The sequence below is a fragment of the Cebus imitator genome, unplaced genomic scaffold, assembly GCF_001604975.1.
Source record: "Cebus imitator isolate Cc_AM_T3 unplaced genomic scaffold, Cebus_imitator-1.0 Scaffold346, whole genome shotgun sequence".
NCBI lineage: Eukaryota > Metazoa > Chordata > Mammalia > Primates > Cebidae > Cebus > Cebus imitator.
In genome coordinates this window covers 2,141,050-2,166,666 of record NW_016107661.1, presented here as the reverse complement: position 1 = coordinate 2,166,666, position 25,617 = coordinate 2,141,050, and the positions used below count along the sequence as shown (strand labels likewise).

The following is a 25,617-nucleotide window of genomic DNA, read 5'->3' as shown; positions in this document are numbered from 1 at the left end:
AGCATACAGATGGCTCTTTTAAAAAATCCAGACTGACGATAGTGTTCTAATTTGAATGTTTGGTCCCTTTACCTTTAACGTAGTGATTGACATAGTTGGACGTAGGTTTATCATTTGCTCTTTAATTTCTGTTTGTCTTTTGTTATTATTGCTTTTGTTCTGTTGTTGTTTTTCTATTCCTCCTTTTCAGTCTTGCTTTGGGTTAACTGATATTTGTATTATTTCATTTTAGTTCCTTCCCTATCTTTCTCACTACATACTTTTATAATATTTTCAGTAGCTGCTCTAGGAATTAAATACGTACTCTTAACACGGCACAGTCTACTTAGCATTAATACAGTGCTACTTCGTGTAAAGTCTAAGAAATTTTCAAGAGCATAGTTTTACTTAACAGTCTCAGCATTTGTATCTACATATGTTATGAACTCCAAAAAACAGTAATGTCATCTTTCTTTTCCTTCTCTCTCTCTCTCTCTCTTTCTCTCTCTCTTTCTTTGTGAGTGAGTGTGATGGAGTCTCACTCTATTGCCCAGGCTTGAGTGTAGTGGCACAATCTTGGTTCACTGCAACCTCTGCCTCCCAGGTTCACAAGCAATACCCTGCCTCAGCCCCTCAAGTAACTGGGATTACAGGTGCATGCCACCACACCAGGCTAATTTTTGTATTTTTAGTAGAGACAGGCTGGTCTCAAACTCCTGACCTTGTGATCCACCAGCCTTGGGCTCCCAAAGTGCTGAGATTACAGGAGTGGGCCACTGTGCCCAGCCAATGTCATCTTTTTTTAAACAGTTACATGTACTTTCAAAGAAGCATTATAAGCTTTTATTTTATCCACATATTTACCATGTTGACTGCTCTTCATTCTTCTCTTTAAGTTTCACTTAGCATCATTTCCTTTCACTCTGAAGATCTCCTTTAAAGGTCCAGTTCTTATACGACAGGAATCTGTTTTCATTTGTCTGAATACGTCTTCCTATTAACTGCTATGAAGGATTGTTTTATGAAGATAGAATTCTGGGTGGGCAGATTCCCTTTTCAGTCATTAAAAGATGTCATTATAATGCTTCTTGCTTCCACTATTTCTGATGAGAAGAGGACCATCACTGATTTTGTTATGTTCCCTGTGTGTAATGTCTCTTTTTCACTCTGATTGCTTTCAAGATGTTTTTATCTTTTATTTTCATCACTGTGACTGTGATGTGAAAATTAAAATCATACTAGGTGTGCTTGTCTTTATATTTTGCCTGCTTGAAGTTTCTGGAGTTTCTTAAATGTATTTCACCAAATTTGAGGACATTTCAACCATTATTTACACATGATCTTCTTTCCTCTTTCCAGGACTCCAAGTACCCACAGGATGTATATCACTTGATATTATCCCATAAATCACTGGTCTTCTGCTCATAATCAAATCAGTCACTCTGTTTTTCAAATTGAATAATATGTATTAATCTATATTAAATCCACTGATTCATTGTGCTGTCTCCATTCTGGTTAGCCCATCTAGTAAAACTGTCATTCCAAATACTTTATTTTTAATTCTAAAATTAACATTTTATATGACTATTTTTCTTTAATTACTATTCAGATTTATACCACCTGTTTCAAAGTCCTTATCTGTTAATTCCAACATCTTGTTTACATCAGAGTTAAAACTGCTTCTTCTCCTGACTATGAGTTATGTTTTTCTGTTTCTTCACACATCTAGTAACTTTTATTTAAAGGGACATTGTGGATGATATATTATTACTGAGGCTGGATTTTGTTAACTTACTCAGAAGAGTGCTGCCATTAGTTACAGCAGGCAGTTAACTTGGCTGGATTCAAACTCCCATTCTACATCCTCTGCCTGCTTAGCATTTCATGGTATACCTTCAATTCTTTCAATCTTGCAGCTGTGGCTTCTCAAGGCTTCCCCTAGAGACTCTTTTATACATACACACTTCAGAGATCCACCAACATCTGTGCAAATTTTACAGGTAAATCTGCGTCTTCCTTCCTAGTCTATCTACAAATCTTTCATTTATACTTTCTAACTATTCTGGACATCTGGCTTTTACTTCTCAAACCCAGTAGGATTTTAGCTTTCCTGATTCTCATCTTCCTTGCACCACATGGAATGGGGTGTACTTTGGGGGTCAATACCAAATGCATCTCATTTGAGCAAGTTGCAGTTTCTCTCTTTCCAGGGCTAAAACCTCTTCAATTTCTGCCTACTTATGGTTACTGTGAAATACCACCAAGCAGAAGGTGATTTTTCACCATCCTAGCTAGAACTTATAATTGCTATCTATGACAGGATGATTCCCAAACAAGCTAGTCTGTTACTGCCGTAAGAATAAAGCTGTTAGTTCTCCTTTTTAAAAACAGCTTTATTGAAATATATTTGGTATATAATAAATTGCACATATTTAATTTATAAAATTTGATATATATTGGCATACAGATGGTATTGATATAAACTTGATATACGCACAAGGAACACTACAATATTTATTTCCCAAAAGGCAATAATCCCAACTCTGCAAATCTGTAGTAAGGTAATAACTTGGTATACGATTATATGTTTTTCCACACAAAAATATTCATTACAGACCTAATTATAAAAGTAAAAACATTGTAAGAACTTAAATATCTACAAAAAAATGGAGGAAAAGGTCAAAACAGCCATGCCGTGGTCACAAGGTAGAAAGTTACAGGGCCATTAAAACTATACTTGAAAAGAATTTGGAATAACATGACCATAACTATATTATTAAAATGTATGGATAAAAGACTAAGAAGAAATATCACATGGCTTTGACAGAGTTTTCATTTGACTCAGGAGACTCTAAGCAAATTGTGAAACCTACTTTGTTGGATCTTTCCACCATGTCTATGATAAAAATGCATTCGTTTAATAGTCAGTCAGAAGTTTTTATTCTCTTTGACAAAAATAAAATCCTGTCTTCATTCCGATTTTCCTGTCACCCTTAGAAAACAGTTCATTTTCATATGCCAGCTGGATATCACCACATCCCTCGTAGATGTTTCTGTTACACTGAAACGGTCAAAGTCTTTTGAGTCATAACGTCAGGGTCAGAATACTGCCTAGACCACTTAGCTAAACGCATGCCCATAGACTGGCCATTTAATTTCCCTGATTATCATTTTCTCTATCTGTACGTCAAGGGCAATAATAATGCTTCTTGGAGGAAAGACCAAATGTAACAAGAGTGAGAGTGGTTTTAAACAGTAACACACTCAATAGTGCTACTTGTCTCACGCGATGCGCAGTTGTGAGATTTGTACACAGCTAGCGTCTCATTCCCAAACTGATCTTTTCACCAAGGACTTAGGGGCCCTTAAGCTTCTTTGGGGATCTTGGTTGAGCTGTTTTGATAGACAAGCGTTTGGCTACTGACCGAATCACAGAGGACTGGCTGAATGTGTATATATGTGTAAGTATATATATATATGATACCTAGTTGTTTATCCAGGAAAGTTACTTTGAAATATGTCTTAACTGCATAGATTCTTCTCTTGTTCTAGCTCGTTTCCTTTGCATAATTTCTCATCCTTTCAGAATCACAAAAAAAGCAATTTTCCCCCTGCTATTTTTGGGGGTGAATTTAAGGTTCTTTGCAAAAAGCAATATTCTCTCTCCCCCCACTCCCAGCAGCAGCCAAGTGCCTGCGATTCAGTTCAGTAAGTTCTCTTTTATTCACACGCATCGATTATTCCTTTAAAAACAAAATAATTTCCACTTAAAGCCTTTCATCTGTTGATCTCAGCACTTCAGAAACTAATTAATCTCCACAATATGCCTTGATCAGCATTATCCCTTTTGTTTTCAGATGAGCAAACAAACACTATGAAATTAAGCAGATTGCTCAAGGTCAAACAACACACGGACATCCGATCCCGACTTGAACTCAGGATCCTGTATTTTCGCGTTCAGGGCTGGCGACGGAAACACAAAGCTTGGCACGCCCATGCCCTGTTTGGAGCTGTGGAGATGCACAGTCACGGATGTCTGCATTGCAGGATGCTAAGCCGCTGGTAATAAGGAGTAACAATTTAGGACAGCCTTCTAAACAGTTTCCAAAATGAAACCGCCTTCCAAGATTCTTGTTGGAAACAGAACAGGCTACCTCTCCCACTTTTTTTCTTCCTTCTTTCCGGAGGGAGCTCATCATCCCCAGTTTGCTTGGGACAGGGCTGGTTTTGCTGGTTTCCTGACACCGGCCTTACAATGATCCCACTTTTACTTTCAACAGTGTTCCAGTCATAATGATGAATTCATTGGTCACCCACAAAATATCTGGACCTCTAAGAGAACATGATGAGGTAAGGGAAACACAGCCTTTCCTTTCCTCAAACAAAAAAACTCTGGACGGAGGACAGTGTTGTGTTTCTAAAGACATAGAAAGCAGAGATTATGTGGGATGATAATAATAAGAAGAAGAAAGAGAAAGTAAGAGAACATGGAAGGAAATGAGTGGAGGGAGGTCAGGAGAAGCAGTGAATTCTGAGAAACAGGAGATATTCCAGGATTGAAAGGAACTGAGAATGGTGTGGGGCATTTGCTGGTTCTTCAAGATTTGAATGCATGGAGCATCCAAATATTAAGAAAGATTTTTTTGGCTGGGCACGGTGTCTCATGCCTGTAATCCCAGCACTTAGGGAGGCCGAGGCAGGCTGATCACCAGATCAGGAGATAGAGACCATCCTGGCTAACACGGTGAAACCACGTCTCTACTTAAAAAAATACAAAAAATTAGCCAGGTGTGGTGGCATGCTCCTGTAGTCCCAGCTACTCGGGAGGCTGAGGCAGGGGAGTTGCTAGAACCTGGAAGGAGGAGGTTGCAGTGAGCTGAGGTCACGCCATTGCACTCCAGTCTGAGCGACACAGTGAGACTCTGTCTCAAAAAAAAAAAAAAAAGAAAGAAAAAGAAAGATTTCTTGTTCCATGCATGGCTCAGAATTTGCAAAGTGATCTTTTTGTAAATTGACTGCGCAGGTTTGAGTAACCAGCATCCTAACACCCTAACGCCCACAATATCTCAAAGACCAGCAGTCCTTTCCTAAGCACCCCTAAGCTCCACAAGTGTCTATCTACCATTAGCCAACTGTTCGTCTACCCAAACAGTTCCCCCAAGATCCCCAAAGGATGCTGGGAGAGGAATACCATTCATCCCCATTCCCTGTACTCAGAGTTGTGATTGAGTTTCTTAACACCCTAATGACTGGATGCTCAGAGTCATTTAATTTGATTTAGAAAAACGAAATAATGTGACATTTCGACATCTACAGATGGAAGACTAAAATTCACATCAGCTCCATTAGTCAAAAAGCAAACTGCATTTGGCTGCAAAATATACTCATAGCTAAAGCCTCCCAAACACAAATTTTAAAAGAAAGCGTACGTATGGAAGAGTGCCCCATTTACTCCAGTGTCCCAATCTATTGCTCAACCTCTCCTAAAGACAGGAGACAGGAGTTCCTTGTCTGATTTAGTGAGCATCTTGAAACAAGCAATTATGAAAGACTTCAGTCCATTGTTCATTCATGGCAGAAAAGGGTGGGTCATGTGGTTTATCCTTCATCTGGTGTTGCATCTGATAAAAATATGCCCCATGACGTGTAACTTCAATTGTGCATATATTTACTAAACTGTAAACGATTAATTTATTATCCAATTTTCTTGTCAATTTGAGGGATGCTTTTTAATTTCTATGAAGGAAGGAGGGAATTTAGCATACCATCGAGTTCTCAAGGTCCCAATCTGGAGTGCCCCCACATATTTATAGAACAACATCTACTCCGAGGCACGGTCTGCATCCCATTAGGAGGGTCTATTAGTCTCAGGAAAAGATTCCTCCATACAGGGAGGAGAGCAAAGGGGATATTATCATATTCCATCAGGATTGTATATTTTGACCTTACAGCAAGCATAGAATACAATAACATTTAGCTTTAACTTTACATTTTATTTCCCTTACAATCCCTCCTACAAATGAAAACAGTAATTATCATTCCAGGGATAGAAATACATAATCTGGAATTTGTTACCTCTTGATTTCTTCATAAAATTGTATTACTATTAGTAAATTATAGGATGTGATGTATTTAAGGTACTGTATCGTCCAGGAAACAAACAATTATCTAATAAAGCGCTGTAAATGTTCTTCTTACTACAGATGCTTCTTTGAAATTCAATGAAGACAAAATAAGACTCAGTGCCTCCACTTAAAACATTTGCAAAACACCTTAAAAACTTCGAATTAAGTAGTAAAAGGCTACGTTGGGTCACAAATTTTAAAAAAAGTCTTTTTAAAAATAACAGCTTCGGACCTTCACCCAGTTTCCCACCCAGGCCACAGGACAGGGTCACTCTGGGCATAATTTTCCTTGACAGCAGTTTGAATTATTGAAGAGGGATTATCTCCTATGGTTTCCTCTTATTATAGACCAGGAACCTGAGCTCCTTCTCCACTTAGAAAAATCCTGCTTATTCTTCAAAAGCTTTTACAGCCTCTGAGCAATCTTCCCTGACTTTCTCTGAAAGAATTATTCACTCTTTCGTCGGTGCTGCCAAAACATTTTGTTCATGCATTTATTAGAGCACATTGTAATGAGTGCAATAGATATGCTTGTTTTCCCTCGCTTCAGCGTCAGCTCTTCGAGGATGGGAGGGGTATCGTATTTGTTATTTAAAAACCTAAGAATTGTACTTAATCTTCTCCTTCTCTCCCTGCCCACCCATCTGGTCCACAGATAAATTCTGCCAACGTTATCCAAATCATATCTGCCTACAGGACTTTGTGTCCATGACTCTCACCCTCCATCAAGGCAATTGTAACCCCTCTCTAGGACCATAAACTTTTTTTCCCTTCCACATTGCCTTCCTGCAATCTATTTGCCTACAGCAAACAGAATCATCTGTTAACCTGTAAATCAAATCATGATACTTCACTACTTAAAACTTTCAGTGGCTTCCCATGGATCCTAGAATAAACTCACACTTCTTGCAGGCAAGGCCAATTTCAGTTGTTTTTCAACAGAGGGAGATTTTGTCACGTTTAGAGGGGACATTTTGCAAATGTCTGGAGACGTTTTTATTGTCACAACTGGAGGAGTGCAAGGGACTAGTGTCTAGTGAGTAGAGGGTAGTGAGGCTGCTAAACATCTTACCATACACAGGGCAGCAACCCCCTCAGAGAGGATTTTCCAGCTTCCAACGTCAGTAATGGGGAGGTTGAGAAACCCAGCCCCACAAGACAGTTTTGCACTCACATCTCAGCTTCATCTCACTCTGCCTTCCCTATCACTCACTAAAATACAACCCTGGACTGCCTCTTTCTTGGTTCCCAAACCACTCCAGACTTGTTCCTACCCCAGGTCCTTTGCACGAATTGATCCACCTGCTCCAAACTCCCCCCCGATATTTATAGGTGCTCCCCACTTATAATACAGATTTTAGCTTAAGAGTGGTCTCTTTTTAAAAGTCATCGTTTATAATCTAAGCTGAGAGACTCACCTAGCCATAGACTGTCACATCAACTAATTTTAATTCATAGTTTATTTTATTTAATTTACATAATTTAAATCATATTTAAATTAACCTATCAGATATGGTTCCTCCATGCTTGTTTTCTTTCAGTTCCTCCCTAAATTATAAGTTGCAAAAGGGCTGACACCTTCTCTTCACTATTTTATTCTCAGAAAAGAACACAGTGCCAAGCACACTAAGGTCATTCAACAGATTTTTTTTACAAAAATTAATATTTGCATCAACAAACAATTGGCACAAAGTAAAACACTAGATACCTGCACAGCCTTTCAGTTCAGTATTATCACCACAGCTCCCAAGTTCAGAGTTTGGGGGTTGGGAGGGGCAGATTTTGTCTTTCCACTCTAAACCAGAAAATAATTAGAATGGCACCTCTAAGAGGTAGGTGGAAAGACTTGGGTTTATGGATATGTAAATACATCCGTTGCACGTGCATAAATAGAAACACTAATGTATGCACACATAAAGTGCCAAGGATAACTGCAAACCTTCTAATTAATGGATTAGCATCCACTTAGAGAACAACAGTGCAGACACGGCTTTCAGCTGGGGCTTCTCTCAGGCATCCGTCAGTTCACAGCCGTGAGAAGATGGAGCTGCAGAACAAAAGCAACTTAGCGCAAACACACTTTGCCTCGACTTCCTTACTGCGTACAAGTCATCCGCTCCCGGACATTTCACGAGCCCTGCCGCATTTCTGCCAGACATCCTGAGACGGTGACTCAGATGGCAGTACACATAAGTAGCTCAAAGAGGTACAATCCTGTGATCCCAAACCCTGGCAAGACAGCATCCATTTTTATACTGAGCGTTACAAGTCCATAGCTAGATTTCTCCTGGGCACAGCCTCATGTCTTCGAGTCCCTGAGTGTCTCTGGCCCAAGATTTGTTTGGTGGCTATAACCTGAGCTGAATTTTTGAGCAGAGGGTCATTGCTGATCAGCGCCCAGAGAAACCTATCTCGTGTTTACCCTTGTCATTCAATTTCAGATGTTTGTGCGGACGCCACCCTCATACCATAGCTTCGGTACAGGCATCCAAGATCAAACATCACGGGTTCTTAGAAGAGCAATTAGACTAAGTGAACCTTCATTTTAGAGTTCTGAGAATCAAACCGCAGAGAGGATGCACGTGAAGAAATCTAATACTTTAAAAACCAGGCGCCTGCCTTCATCATGATGAACTTAATGACCACATTTTCTTAAGCACTATCAAGAAAAATAAAAGATGTCGTTTCACGACTTAAGAGTCTTGAAAGAAACACAAAGAAATGAAGGATATGTGAGTAACCCAGTGATGGGCAGGACGTCTTGAGAATGCGTGCACCGTCCCTGCAGAGTTCTGTATGTATCTGTGCATGTGGTTTCATTATTGTCTCCTTTACCCGCCAGTGTCCACAGAACAGAAAAATGGGCTCTAGAAAGGAGGAAGCCATTCTCCCTCTGAATCACTGCGGCATGCATCTCCTCATGAACTGAACGTACTGATGAGAACCCCCTGCCACAGTTCAAATTTTTCTGGTTGCAACTGGCAAAAGTGCACAGCCAAGCTGGCTGAAGAGGTTAAAAAAGGGGAATTGACTGGTTTAGGCAGCTCAGTAGTTGGAGGGATAAAAGGGGTAAGGCTTAGCTGGATCCAGGGACTTTCCAAGTGTCCCTTCCAAGTCATCCAGCATCTCCAGAACTCTCCCTCTCCACCGGACAGCCCCTGGGGACCGCCACTCTAGTCTTCTTTTCTCTGCTTCTATGAATTAAACTTTTTTTAGATACCACATATAACTGAGATGATGTATTTGTATGTCTATGCCTGGCTTATTTTATTTAACCCAATGTCCTCCAGGTTCATCCATAATGCCACAAATGTCAGAATTTCTTTTTTTTTGTTTGTTTTTCTTTTTCTTTTTGAGACAGAGTCTCACTCTGTCACCCAGGCAACAGTGCAGCTATAATGTTATAGCTCACTACAGCATTAAACTCCTGGGTTCAAGCAGTTCCTTCACCTCAGCCTCCCAAAATGCTGAGATTACCAGTGAGACATATCACACCCAGCCAGATTTCCTTCTTTTTAAGGCTGAGTAGTATTCCATTGTGTGTGTGTGCGTGTGTGTGTGTGTGTGTATACAACATGACAAATACGTACAATTTGTCAACTAAAAGACAAATTCATCAAAAGTAATAAATAATAAGTCAAAATAAAAACAAATGTTTTAAATCACCATTAAATGACGCCACTGGGTCTTGGTCTCCATCTCTCTCTCAGTTCTGCTCTCCTTCACACTTTCTGTGAGTGTGAGTTTCATTCCTAGACTCCGCATGGTGCCAAAGTGGCTGTGAACAGCTTCAGACCCCCAAGTTCAAGCACATTTAAAAAATTCCACAGACTCATCAAAGGTGCTGATAGGTGCACATGCTCACCTCTCAACAATCATAACGACTGGGGTACACAGTGCTTCAAAGAGCCAGGTGGAAGTCACCCCCTCGCTCCCTGTAGACTGAGACAGAGGAAGCACTCCTGGAAGTCACAGAACTGGGAATGAGGAGGAACCGTCACCAGGGGGAAAACGGCATTCTTAGAGAAGTAGGGGCATGGATTCTGGGCTGCAGAAGTGACAGGTGCCCGCTATACACCCTCAAAGCAAACGTAAAGGAAAACGGAATCCCAAGTGTATGAGGTTAAAATATAATTAGGCAGCCTAAAACAGCTGAGCAATGCTAGATATTTTCTTTGTTTCACATAACCTTGAGCTGGTGCCCGCTTTATGAGCCCATAAGCAGATTTATCATCCCAAATATCTTGAATTTAAGTTGATGCTAATGGCTTTATTTTTTTTACACCTCTCTCTTCAAAAGTTTTTTTTTTTCCCTAATCAAGTCCTTTTATACCTAGGGTAGCTCTTCCCTCAGAAGCAAGACTTGCACATACCAATCCGAGGAGTGTAAACAGAAGTCAAGTTGCATGGGACAGCAAGATTCCAATGAGAACAAGAGAAGGTGCTGAGTGCTCTGAGTGGACTCCAAAATAGCAATGGGAAGAAATGCATCTTAACTTTTTTCTCCATTGAAAATGAAGGCTGTGGATGCTCACAGGAGGTGAGTGATGTGATGAAACTGTAACTGAAAGCCAGTGGTTGAACTTACAAGAACTTATTCTCAAGGCCAGCTCTTCATCCTTCCGGGTCACCAAGCCTAATAGCATGGATTTGAGGTTCACTGAGTGGTCGCCAATGGACCTGGACTTTACCAACCCTTTGGTCATTTCATCTTCCACTTCAGTTAAAGTCCAAGCTCTTCTCCAGAACCAATGTCCCCCGTCATGGTCCTGGGTACTCCCTGAGCCTCATCTGGGGGCAATCAATGACTATTCCAACACCTTTCTCTTTGCTTTTCAACACAGAAACTCTTTATTCTGCAGTTCCTCAAACAATCCACTATCATTCCAGCGCTCTGCCTTTCTCACCCCCCACAGTTCCCTTCCCCCCACTCCTATTGGCCCCTCAATCATCTCACAAATAGTCCTTTAGATTTCTGTTCAGATACCAGCTCCCAAGAGAATCTTTGCGGATTCCCTCATCTAAACGATTCCAATTACCCCAAACATTTATTCAGTGAGTAATCACTGAGCTCCTACTATGTTTCAGGTGCTATTTTAGCAACTGGAGATACTAAAAGGACTTGGTTTCTCTCTTTGGGATGCCTTGCTTTCTTTCACAGCATCTTAACACCGGTGATGGCTTTCTTAATCTGTCCATTTATTGGTTGCTGTTGTTTCTTCTACCAAATATAAGCTCCAAAAGTGAGTGCAGGAATTATGTTTGCTGTATCCCCAGCACTGGGGTTAATTAGCTATTCAGTAATTGTTGGATGAACAAATGGAGGAGGACTCAGACTCACTCACGCCAATACACAGCAAGAAGGGTATGTAAGTCATCAAAGAAAATACTCTCAGTGGTTAAAGAAAGGCTCACACAAGAATGCAAACATGACCTTTATGGGTATTGGTGTTCCTAGCCAAAATGTCCTGCCCAAATGGAGCTGCAGTAAGTGTGACCACCTATCACCATGAGAACGGGACAGCAGTGCAAAGCTTAGAAATGTGTTCTTAAATGGAATTCCCACACTCACGTGGGAGGCTGTCCCATACAAAGACCTCATTGGCATATTCTTCCTGCAGACTAGTATTTCAGCCACCTGGAACTAGAATCTGATAATTTACAGCAAGGGAGTAATTTGCTTAGCGTTTTGCTGACTTTGATGTGTAGATGTTATACATGAGTCAGTGTGCTAATCACTTTCTGTGCATTACCTTGCTCTGTTCTCCCAATAGCGTTAGAAAGTTGGTCTGTTACTGTGTCCATTTTAAAGATAGGAAAAGCTTCCTATAATTCCAGCATTTTGGGAGGCCAAGGCAGGTGGGTCACTTGAGGTCAGGAGTTTGAGACCAGCCTGGCTAACATGGTGAAATCCTGTCTCTACTAAAAATACGAAAATTAGCCAAGTGTGGTGGTGCATGTCTATAATCCCAGCTATTCAGGAGGCTGAGGCAGGAGAATCCCTTGAACCTGGGAGGCGGAGGTAGCAGGGAGGCGAGATGGCAACACTGCACTCCAGCCTGGGTGACAGAGCAAGGCTCTATCTGAAAAAATAAAATAAAAATAAAGATGAGGAAAACTGAGGCAAAAGAGGTTAAAGAATATCACGGGCACAACAGGCACATGGCAAAGGCAGGGTTTGAGCCTAGACCACATGTCCCTAACTGTGCATACTGCCCATTCCCATCTCCATTATTTAAATATGAAAAATCTTGGCTCCACCGGCTTTAACAGCTTTTCTTGTCCACACTGATAGCATCTTCCCACGGTGACACCATGCTGAGGCGGAACATGGTTAATCTGTAAATATTTTAGAGTGAATAAGACTTTGAAAAGCTTTAGAAGAGCAAGCTTTAATAAAGGGAGAGAGAATTTGTAGATAGCAAACAGGAAGGGGGTGCAGATGAAATCGGGTGAGCGAGACCCACTTGGACACAGCTATCATTTATTTACACAGCAATGGGGCAGTCTCTGGGTGTGAGTTTACTGAGAGAGGCTGCCTGGTGCCAGCCCCTGCAGACTACTTCTAAGGGAAAGGTACACTTTGGTTAGAAAAGAAACCTCCCAGGTCATGGGCTGAGCAAGAGCTCCATGAAGTGATATGGGAACCATGGGCTATATTGGACTGGAGAAAACAGCAAAGCTTACAGCTTGGTCTTTCATTAAAACGCCACATCCACACACTCTCAGATGGAGGCACTTATAAACTTGTTCATACAAGAAGAGAGTCTTCATTTGTTCCTTCAAAGAAATAGTTCTGTAATTGCTTAAGGAGATGAATGAGATGACCTTGTCAGCCCTGTTTACCCTGAGATTCCATAATAAGGTGTAGAAGTAATTGTGTAAGCTCCATTTCTTCAATGCACACTCTTGAGAAGCCCTGTACAACTTATGTTAGGTAGAAAGGAAATATGTTTAAGCCTTCTGGGAGGGAAAAAAAATGAAAGACAGAATTAAAGCAGGGATGCCATTGCCGGGTTCCACCCTAGCAGAATCTAGCTGAACTGAAATACATAACGGGGGGCAGGGAAAAATGCAATTTTACTGCAATATTTGTATATTATTTTTATCTTCCTCCACAAATAAGATGATGATTAGATTCAAATCACATTTCAAACAGGATTCATTGCTGAAATGTCAAAAATGAGGTAGCACTCAACTCGTGCAAAACCTTGAAATCTGTTCCATAAAAAGGCAATTTCAGCATAAAGCATGGTTAACCTTGAATAGTTAGATTAATGATCCAGCACCTTTCAACGGAGCACCGATGAATAAACAAAACTTTACAAGCAAATTTAGCAACATCTGAGAAGAAAAAAAATGCAAAACCAATCAAGAGAGATGAATGGCGGTGAAACAGAAACATTTCAGAGTAGAAAGAGAGAGACAGCAGCAGTCAATGTACTGCAGGGAAAAAGAATCTGTTTTTTCCCCCTAAAATTCTCATATCATAGAGGATTCAATATGCTTTAAAAAAACAAAAAACAGATCCCATCTTCTGCTTACTAGTGGCTTGTACTTTGACAGTTGGTTTAAAATTTGATTGTAACCACTGAACTCCACTTGTTTGCTGTGCTGTTTTTATTTTTATTTTTTTGCTAGATGGAGTCTTGCTCTGCCACCCAGCCTGGGGTGCAGTGGCGTGATCTTGGCGCACTGCAACCTCTGCCTACCTAGTTCAAGTGATTCTCCTGCCTCAGCCTCCTGAAGAGCTGGAATTATAGGCACTCACCACCACGCCCGGCTAATTTTTGTATCTTTATTAGAGACAGGGTTTCATCATGTTGGCCAGGCTGGTCTCGAACACCTGACCTCATGATTCACCTACCTTGGCCTCCCAAAGTGCTGGTATTACAGGCATGAGCCACCACACCTGGCCCTGTGCTGTTTGTCTAGAAGAGGCTTGGTGTGTTGAGTGAATTGGTCTTGTCCTGACCCAAGGAAGAAAGCAAGATGGAAAAGAACTGTCTGCCTGCACAGACTCCCCACGGACAGAAAAGGCACAGTCACGCTCTTGTGTCCCTCAGACCACATGGCATCCTGCACAGGTTTTCTGACAAAGAGGAGAGTCAACTGATGCCAAGTTTAAGAGGTTCAGCTTTAGTTTAACAACAGCCATAATGTCACTCAGATTTGATAGCTATTTCATCCAGGCTGCCATCAAATGCTTCCTTTAACAAGAAGAAAGGCAGATCGTCTTGGAAGATTTACCAAAATTTTGTGGGAGCGAAGCCCATAGTATACCCTCCTTTTGGGGAAAGCATGAGAATTTGCTAGCACGTGTCAGCAAGTGACTGGGCAACCTTAACAAACTTCTTGGGTACCAGATGTCAAATCCTCCTGCTCACTGTTAGGGTATCGCTGCCTCTGCAGCTGAGCCCTGGGCGGGCTGCAGCATAAATACTGGCTTGTGAGGATTTACAGCTTTCGTGGTCTATTGTGCTGCTGCTCCTGCTTTGGGCAATAACTTAACACTTTTCAGTGGGCTTAAGAGCAAGAGCATTTTCTTTTTCTCGAGACAGAGTCTCACTCTGTCACCCAAGCTACAGTGCAGTAGTATGATCTCGGCTCACTGCAACCTCTATTTCCTGGGTTCAAGTGATTCTCCTGCCTCAGCCTCCTGAGTATCTGGGATTACAGGTGACTGCCACCACACCTGGCTGATTTTTGGTATTTTTAGTAGAGATGGGGTTTCACCACGTTGGCCGGGCTGGTCTCAAACTCCTAATCTCAGGTGATCTGCCTGCCTCAGGCTCCCAAAGTGCTGGGATTATAGGCGTGAGCCACCACGACCAGCCGTGAAAGCATTTTCACCGCCCTTAAGAAAGCTATGTGTCCTATCTGTGTCCCATCACACAGATAGGACAGCTGAGGCTCAAAGGGCTGTGACAACTGGCTCTAGGTCACAACAGGCATTAGGAGCAGGATGAAGACCTACTGATACCAAATCTTTCCATCTTACTAGTCCTCCACACTGCTTCTTTACCCACTCTGCAGCAGAAAGCAAGCACAAAAACACAACTCATCCACCTTCTTTCTTTTCTTCTGTTATATGTAAATTTTTGGTGCCACAAAAGAAGTAGCACTCAAATATAAATTTCCTCAGCAAGGTAATTTACTTCTATAGAAGGGTGCGGCTCTCAGATGGAACAATGGCAAGCACACCTGGACAAGGAGGGAAAGGGGTACTGACACCTGATGGAGGTTGCCCCTACTGCTGTGTTGATCTCCTATTGGTTAGGGTTAGACCACACAGTCTAGACTAATTCTGATTGGCTATTTTAAAGGGAGCAGGGGTACAAGCTGGAGAGGTAGGTTGGGTAGTTTGGCAGGAAGGATGGTTATGGGCAGGTTAGAGCAGGTAGCCAGGGGTGGCCTACATCAAAGCAAGTGATTGGAGCAGGTGACTAGAGCCGGTGACCATGATGAGTCAGGACAGAGCAAGGGACTGGGGGAACAGATGTGAACTACCGATTAGAACTGGTGGAGAAGGTTGCTGACTGAAACGACGAGGAAGTTAAACTTTAAAATGGAGGACACTCTGTGCTCACTCGGCCAACTCACAACATGGCGCCTCAGAAAGACAAGAAACCCAACAAGTCCACCTGGAAGTTTAATTTGGACCTTACTCATCCAGCAGAAGTTGGAATTTTTGATTCTGGAAATGTTGGGCAGTTTCTACAGGAGAAGGTTAAAGTCAATGGTAAAACTCGAAATCTCAGGAATGTTGTTCGCATTGAACGCTTCAAGAATAAAATCACTGTTGTTTCTGAGAAACAGTTCTCTAAAAGGTATTTGAAATACCTTACCAAGAAATACCTTAAGAACAATCTCTGTGATTGGCTTTGAGTGGTTGCATCTGACAAGGAGACACATGAACTTTGTTACTTCCAGATTAGTCAAGGTGAAGATGAATCAGAGTCAGAGGTCTAGGCAAAGGCTTCCCTTACAGGGCTTTGCTTATTAATAAAATAAATGAAGTATACATGAGAAATACCAAGAAATTGGCTTTTAGTTTATCAGTGAATAAAAAATACTGTACTCTAAAATAAATAAATAAATAAATAAATAAATAAATAAATAAATAAATAAAATGGAGGACAAAGAACTGAACATATGGACATACTGATGCTTTGAAGAGAAATGTAGAAGTCATTGTAGCCAACACTTCTACATTATGAAGCGTGTATTTACTACCATTACAGGCCCTGTGCTAAACTTTAGGATAGGGGTCAACAAACTATGAATTCAGACCACAGGCCCACTGCCTGTGTTTGTGTGGCTCACGGGCTAAGAGTGGCTCTTGCAATTTTAAATAGTTGGGGAAAAAGAATCACAAGAATACTATTCTTTGACACATGAAAATGATGTGAAATTCAAATTTCAGCATCCAAAAATAAAGCTTCATTAGAGCACAGCCACACCCATCTGTTTACATATCATCAAGGCAGCTTTCAGGTTACAAAGGCAGTTGAGTAGCAACAGAGATGGCACAGCCCCAAAGGCCTGAAATTGTCCCCCTGCGGCCCTTTACAGGGAAACTTTACAGGGCCTTTTTCTAGCAGAGGACAGTCAACAAGCCGGACATGGTCTCTGCCCTTGTGGAATGTGCAGGGCAGCAGGGGAGACAGGTATGAAACGTGTGACCTGTAAACAGCCCATGCAGAAACTGATCAGGTGAATGCCTGAAGATGTGATGAAGTTCATTTGCTGGAATCCCTCGGGACACAGGGCAGACCCAGTGGCAGCAACAGCAGATGTGGTAGCCCCAGGCACACAAGGGCCCAACGCCTGGCCTGGCACACAGGACCCCATGTCCCCAGAGGCATGACCGAAGCAAACTCATCTGTGCCAGAAGCCAAGAGGAACAGCTCCTATTCAATGGCCCAAGAAAAGAGCTGACATCCAACAGGTCAAGGCAAGACCTTGGCAAAGAGCCCCAAACCTTCATCTCCTTCTGCATCATTCTCCCTGGTTAAAAGCATAGTCACTCAAACTCCAAAATACAAGCCTCTGTCAGTGCTGATCCCTCCCTCCTGACTTCCTGCAAGGTCACCCAGTCCCTTGCATTTTCCTTCTAAAATGTCTCCAGTTATAACTGAGAACTAAACAGTGAGAACATGTAGCATATAGAATGGGATAATAGCCACTGGAGATAGCAAAAGATGGACAGGTGGGAGGGAGAAGAGGGTTGAATAGTGGGTACAGTGCTCACTATTCCATTGATAGGTCTACTAAAAGCTTAGACGTCAGCACTACGCAATACATGCAGGTGCAAAATATGTACTTGTACATCCTAAATCTATAAAAATAAAATACAACAAAAATTAAAATGTCTGTAGGATCTATCCCTTCTTCTCCAACTGTCAGATAAACTCTATTGTCTCTCATTTGATTTCCTCCAAAAGTTTCCCAGGTGTCCTTGCCCCAAACTGACAGGTATCCCCTCTCTGAGCTGTCCTCTAAAATACTTCCACCATCATCACTGTATACTACAAGTTTCTCAGCAAGAAAATTTAAAAAATAAGATGCTCACCGGGCGCGGTGGCTCACGCCTGCAATCCCAGCACTTTGGGAGGCTGAGGCAGGTGGATGACCTGAGGTCAGGAGTTTGAGACCAGCTTGGGCAACATGGTAAAACCTCATCTCTACTAAAAATACAAAAAAGAATATTAGCCAGGTGTGGTGGTGGGCACCTGTGATCTCAGCTACTTGGGACGCTGAGGCAGGAGAATTGCTTGAACCTGGTAGGCGGAGGTTGCAGTGAGCTGAGATGGTGCCACTGCACTCCAGCCTGGGTGACAGAGCAAGACTCTGTCAAAAAAAAAAAAAGAGAGATGCTCACCAACACAAACATTCAGCAGAACACACAGGAAAACGTGAGGACCTTTGGTTTGTTCCTCCACGTGGTAACACTTAGAAAGATAATGGCCCATGCTGGCAAGGGTATGTGAAGGAGGCACTTTGGGTGCTGCTGATGGGAGCACAAACTGGTGAGGCATTTGCAACAGACAATTTAGCCGTGTTTACCTAAATTGATGATGTGTTTTCCTTTGGACACAGCGTTCCCGTTCTTCACGTCTATTTTAGAGAAATACTTTTGTATGCCCCCAGAGAGATTTGTTCAAGGACACTCACAATAGCAATGCATGTCACGGGAAAAAAAGAAAAAAAAGAAACATCTTCACTGTGCTCTGTGTTTCACACCGAGATTTGATGGAATGGTCCATAACTTTACCTGCCATTTATTTTCCCCCCAGAACTTCAACTCACCTTCCTTTCTGTGCTGCCATCACTAGACCATCAGTTGTCCATGTTATCTGTGTCTAGACCCAAGCTGTTGAGTTCTAGTGAAAAAAAAAAAAAAAGGCCCCACCACCACTGACAGCCACCTCATTGTAAGATGGGGAGGGGTCTTCAGACTTCAATGTTCCCCTTGCTGCCACCACCATCATTGTTCTTTTCCCAAGGAGAACATCAGTCCCATTGGAGTCTTGTATTGACTAGTTGATTCCCAGGGCTTGGAGCACAGAAGGCGCCCAATAAGAGTCTTCCCAATGAGCGAATTCCTTCTCCCATTTTCCATGCAGCTATTTAAAGCGACTGTCTACTTTCCTCCCATCTCCAACCTCCCCCACCTCTCATATGCCTCCTACTTCAGAGGATAAAATACATGCTACTCTCTGCAAATCCCCACCATGAAGCCTACGGACTTCCTTACACCCAAACTTGCTCTTTCTTGCCTGTTTGCAGGGAAGGTGTCCCTTCTCGCATCTGCTCTCTCTCCCTCGGGAACATTGCTCTATCCTGTGGACACCCCCTCTCCTGAAGCTTTCTCCATCAGGCCCCCTTCCAGTACTAAGGCACACTCAAATGCCTCCCATCTCATGAAGCGTCTCTTGTTCTCCCATACCCATGTCTGCAAACTCCTCTAATATCTCTCCTTTCTTGCACAGCAAAGTTTAGAGGAACTGACTGTCTCTACTTCCTCATCATCCCTTTGCTCCTCAAACCCACCCACCTCTGGCACATTCCCAGCATCCTGATTACAAGGTCATCAAAACTTTGTAGCTAAATCCAATGCACTTCTTCTGATCCTTGCATGACTTCACCTGTGACCCGTATGACATGAATCATTCTTCCCTTGGCAATTTCATGCCCTTGGCATGCATTACCCAACACTACCTTGGTTTTTCTTTCCACCCCCCTGTTAACACTCAGTTTTTTTTCAGTGGGTTCTTATGGCCTCCTATAAACTCTGAATTTCCCCAACCTTCTTATGTGGGTAGGGTGACCACATAAGATGGTCTACTGTTTAAACTGGGACACGTGAGAGTGAAAGGGTGGGGCCAGGACTATTAGAAATTTGCTGGAACAACAGATATAAGGCAGGAATATCTTGGCAAACTGGGAGGTGTGGCCCCTAATTTGGGGCCACCTTATTTTTTCATCCTGCCTCTCTCCCAGGGAAGCACCTTCCACTCTCACGGCTTCGAGTACCATCACCTCTCTGATGACTTCTCCATTGGATACCTTCCTGCAAATCTCAGCTGGGTCTTCTACAGGGGCCCAGAACTCAACATTTCCCAAATGAGCACAGCATCCTTCTACTCAAACCTACTCTTTATTTTCGGCAAGTCATCCCCATCCACTCAAATCCCCAGTTTAGAAAGCTGGGCCTCCTCCTCCTTCTTCCCCAGTCCTAACACACAATCGCAATCACCCATTCTCCTCACCTCCCACGTGAAGAGTTCTCTTCTGTGTCTAATTACTTCCTTCTCCATTGCTACTTTCTTTTTTCAGGGCCAATCCTCACTCAAGAAGATCAGTGCTACCAGTTCCACCCTCGTCCCATCTCCAACATTTCCGCCCACCTCTCACCATCCCTGCAATCCATTTTGCACCCTCTAGGAAGAGTAATCCTCCCAAAGAACCATTCAAGAGACAATATAAAGATGAGAACTACAGATTGAGATAATGGCAATGAGGGACATAAAGAGGTTGTTGAGACCATGAGTGATGGGAGGTGAGGTAGCAGATAGTTTAATTGGGAAGACCGACAGCTGACCCTCTGAAGGGGGACATTTGGGCTGAGCTCTGGGATGACCAATGAGGAAGAGCACTGAGGACCAGGGAGCAGACACTGCAAAGGCCCTGAGACAATACACACCTTAGTTAGAAACCGGAGGACACGTGCATGCTCCCACTCCACCAGATGATACAGTCTGGAGATTGCTCTGTGTGATCTGACTCTCTTGCCCTAACAAGTTGGGACAGCAAGATCAGAGTGACGGGCTGTAACTGCAACCCTGCTCAACAACCTCCACTGCACGCTGGCAGGCTAGTGCAGAAAGATGCCCAGCGAGCTGCTGGGAAGGATCGTGGCACCAGAGTCACACGGTCTGGGCCGCCATCTCCCTGTTGGGCCCAGATACATGAAGCCCTGGCCTCCATGAGAGGTGAAAGGTGAGTACGGAGGGGAAACACTGGCAGCTGTGCCTAAGTGTGTGGCAGATGGAGCTCAAAGGCTGCAGGGAGCTGAGGCGAGGACAAACATCTGCTGCTGGCAGCCTTCCTCCCAAACAACAGAAGCTCTGGTGGCTGAGCCTCCAGCCTGGTCTTGATAAATGAGCCATCATCTTAGGCTGGGGCAGGGTGGAGTCGCTCTTTCTAAACATCCATGGCCTATCCGGGATGCTAGAAGACCGGAGGACACAGAGGAAGAACACCTGATCACCCCATTTGGATTTTAAAGGACGATGAAGCACCAAGATTGGTGACAGGCCACGAGACATGCATGAGATCAGGAATCATCTTTGAGAAGCACCTCTTGGAGCCAAGCAGGGCTTTCCTGGCTCAGCTGGGAGCAGGGAGGCCGGCACTTCCGAAGGCTGGGGATCCACGCCGGAGAAGCTTCTCTCTGCTATGTGTGGCTACCACTCCATTACTGCCTCTATATAAAATTACATTCCTGATTAAAATTTTAGTGCCAAACATTTTATATGATTACAGACAGAAAGTCAAAATTTGCATTTAAATAGACATATTAAAAACACTCTGCAGAGGAGTGAACAGCAAAGCAATCTTGAGGAGTCTTTTAAGAGAGGGTGAGGCGCTCGGAGGATTTCTCCCATTTCTGTCAACACAGACCCTGACCCTTCCCAAATTCCACTGAAGTGCCTGTTGTTCTAGATTCTACGCAGGCACGTCAACTCAATTCTCCAAGCTGAGACTTGCTGGGGCTCACAGCGCTGTCATTCATTTATGCATTCAGTAAATGTGTACTGCCTTGTACACTGGGTTGGATGACATCCCCCAGAAATCCACGGCACCCCAGAATGTCAGAATGTGACCTTTATAGATGTAATTAAGATGAGGTCATATTGAATTAAGATAAGCCCTAAATCTAGGGACTGATATCATTTTTTCCTTTTTAAGACAGGGTCTCACTCTGTTGCCCAGCTGGAGTGGCAGCTGCATGACCTTGGCTCACTGTAACCTCCCTTTCCCAGGCTGAAGTGATCCTCTAACCTCAGCCTCCAAGTAGCTGGGCCTACAAGCACAAGCCACTGTGACCAGCTAATTTTTAAAAAAAAATTTTTTTTTTTATAGAGATGGAGTTTTTCCACATTGCCCAAGCTGGTCTCGAACTCCTGAGCTCAAAATGATCCACCTGCCTCAGCTTCCCAAACTACTGGGATTACATGTGTGAGCTGACATGCCCAGTCTGAGGACCGGTATCTCTGTAAGAAGAGGGAAGTTTGGAGACACTGAGACACAGGGAAGGCCAGGTGATGGCCATGCCAGAGACCGGAGTGACACATTTCGAAGCTGAGGGTTGCCAGATTCCCAACGACTACTAGAAGTTGGAAGAGGAAAGCAAGAATTCTTCCCTGGGTCCTTTGAAGAAGGCACGGCCCTGCTAATACCCTGATTTCAGACTTCTAGCATCCAGGACTGTAAGAAAATGTATTTCTGTAGTTTTAAGCCACTGAGCTTGCGATGCTTCTTACTGCAGTCTAGGAAACTAACACAGGGGTCATGAAACCATTAGTTGGGGTCCTAAACCAAGAACTGGTGGTTTTACAAACGGAAGAAAATCTGGACACAGAGATGCACACGTAGAGGACAGATGATGCGAACAGATGCCAATGTAAACAGAGGCTGGGAGTGATGCAGCTTTCGAAAATGCAGCTGCAAGCCACAGAACACCAGGGAATGCCAGCAACTACCAGAAACTGGAAAAGGCAAGGAAGAATTTGCCCTTAATGGCTTCAGAGGGATCACGCCCCTTGATTTCAGCCTTCTGAGTTCTAGAACAGTGACAGAATGCGTGTCTTTTTTTTTTTTTTTTTTTTACCCACCTAGAGCATGACACTTTGCTATGGCCCTTGCCCAAAAAACAAAACAAAACAAAACAGCCCTGGCACAATAGCTCACATCTATAATCTCAGCACTTTCGGGTGCCAAGGCAGGCAGATCACAAGGTCAGGAGTTCTAGACCAGCTTGGGTAATATGGTGAAACCCCATCTCTACAAAAAATACAAAAATTAGGTGTGGTGGTGAGTGAGACAGAAGAATCTCTTGAACCCAGGAGGCAGAGGTTATAGTGAGCCAAGATCACACCACTGCACTCCAGCCTGGGTGACAAAGCAAGATTCTGTCTCACAAAAATACAAAAAAACAAAACACACCTCCCCACTAAGTGCCAGGCTATAGGACTTAAGGGGGAACATAAATGACAAGACCACTGATCTTGAGGATCTTAAGTCTAGGGGGAAAGAGACGACACTCAAAGAATCACAGATATCAATATGAAATTTCCACTGGGATAAATGTGACAGGAGGGATCATCATAAAAGAAGAATAAATCATTGAATGGGGCTTGCCTTGGTCTGAGAAGTCATGGAATGTACCCCTATACACGTGGCAAATGAGCTCAAATAGAACGACTGACTCATGAAAGTCATGAAATAAATGGGAGAGGGGAGCTGGAGGCAGTAGGGTGATCCAAAGAGTCATCCAAGTTCACTGGCAGCCCTGCTGGTCCCCCAAAGCACAGGAAGACATCTGTATGATAATAGTTCTTTGGGTCCTGGCCAAGGAGGGAGTGTGTTATTTGCACTGTTTATGCAGGGGACGCGAGAGAGAAGGGCTAGGGAAATTTCTGTTCATCATGGATACCCTTTGTGTTGAAGTTCTGGAAACCTCTGGGTACTCGTTCTAGCTCTGCCACAAACCAGAGCCAGATGACCTTGGGCTAATCAACAGTCCGCTGTGAGATGCGCCTCCGGGTTCCCATCTGGACGCTGAAGAGGCTGGGCTGGCTGGCTTCCAAGGGGGCCGTCCAGCAATGACATGATTGCACACATCACAGAAGGGGCAGAGAATCCACAGGGGTCTGTTATATTCCTAGAGTATTTTCAAACGAGCTGAGAGAGACACTACACAGGCTGTAGCACTTTCCCCCTGCCCAGAAACCATCCTCTGCCCAAAAATGTTAGAGAAATACTAGTTTTATTCTTTTGGCTTTGTTTTGTACGAGGGTAAAAAAAAAAATACTCTAGAGCTGCATCCAAAGTTCCACATGTGCATGACTTTCATTTACAGAATTTTTTTGGCTTTCTTTGTTAAAAGAGAAATAAAACGAGGAAGGTGCTTTTTTTTTTCTTCCACTCTGGCAAAACAAGGACCAATAAAAGACATCAGAGAATGACATGGAGAATTCCCTCTGAAAGCCACCCATGAAGTTCACAGAAAATACCCTATTTCAGTTGGTGTTTTGGCAACAGAACCTCAACATTTTGCACCACAAAACACCTCCTCCCCTAAGGAAATGATTTCTGATACTCCCTGTGCACACACTCCCATTAGCCTGCAAATGTTTTAAAGTTGGACCTGGCGAGGTCTCAAGCAGGAAATGTAAAAAAAGGAGCAAATCAGCACTCAATGCAGCAATAGCTCAGTGTCTTTGTTCTGCAGACTGTTTTCACACTTCCTCAGGCGAATGGATTTTTAAAACTGCCAGTTGCTAACAGGAATCCCACCTCTTCAGCTTGATAAGATAAATCTTGACAGGCTAAGAAATCTTTATTTCACTCAGAAGTTATTTGTTCCCATCTCATGTTCACAGATTAAGAATAAAAATTGATTTCACTTCAAAGGAAGGCGTTTTATAATTCAGATTGCCTTCAACCCACCCCACCTATGTACGATTACTCAATACCAGCCGGTAGCAATAACAGTCTCTTCGTTCTCATAGCTGGATGGGAAAAAGTTACTTGGTTGCTTTGCACAAGAACACTTAGCCAGGATGTAAACTACTGGGAAAAAAAGACATTTTCAGCTAGAGCACTGTCTCTTCTTGTTCTTACATACATTACACAGCACTTATCTTCACTTCTAAGGTTCAAATATGAAAATTTTCTCTTAAGACACCAGAACACATAGCAGATCCAAAAATCAAAAAGCAAAATAGCCCAAAATATTGGGTTTCCTTTCCTTTCTCAATATCAATGTGAGAAGAATTCACTACTTATTTCGTTAGTATGAGAAAACAGAAATGGATAAAATAGGTATTCAGAACATCTAGCCACCCCTAGGAGAATTATTTCTAGCCTCAATTGCCTGATAATGAAATGGTCCCAGATTGCGTGGTGTAACCCTTCTTCCAAAGTGAAAGTTTGTTTCCTGATTACATGAGCCAATGAATAATTACAAAGCTAAACAATGCCCTCCACTCTTGAAATACTTGCCAAGTAGAGACCACTACTTGAATACTTTCGGGGCAACTACATATCCAGAGAGAATGAATCAAGTCTACACTCAGTATTGAAGGAACTAATACATAGCCTTAGTTTTCTTGATAAGCTAAATAGGGGAGATATTATGTTGCTGTGGTTTTTTAACTGACTTACTGTCAAAATGAATATTAAATATGTATTTATGCCAAGCTGAGCACTATGGAGAATGCCAAGAATCCAAAGATAAATCATCCATTGCTATTCCTGAAAGTCATATTCAGACAATCAATAGATACTGAATGAACACCTACTATCTGAAAGACCAAATGGAACCAAAATAATTTCTTAAACAGTTCCTGAATGCAGTGAGTACACAAGTATAACAAAAAAGGCATACATTGCTAAATAAGACATGCAGATCACCTCCCACAAAAGCGTCTTCCCATATAATCCTTTATCTTAATAATTCTTCCATTTAACAGCTCCTCTCATGCAACCATCCCCTAACCCAAATCCTCTTGCATGACAACCATTCTTCCATCCAACTATACTTCTACCCAAACTTCATTCCACCCAACCATCCTCCTACTCAAAGATCCTTACCAACCGTCCTCCCATCTGACTATACTTCCACCCAATCTCCATTCTACCCAACAGTCCTCCTACTCAATGATCCTAACCAACTAGACTTCTATCCAACTATACACTTCCACCCACCTCCATTCCACCC

At 42.7% G+C, this 25,617-nt stretch overlaps 1 protein-coding gene and 1 pseudogene across 1 annotated transcript in view; one reads left to right on the top strand and one right to left on the bottom strand.

Moving 5' to 3' along the window:
* Positions 1 to 25,617, bottom strand: part of LOC108287505 (serine/arginine-rich splicing factor SR45) — a 1,472,561-nt gene that overhangs the window by 260,844 nt on the left and 1,186,100 nt on the right. The gene's annotated exons all lie outside the window — the stretch shown is intronic.
* Positions 15,689 to 16,188, top strand: LOC108287507 (annotated as a pseudogene).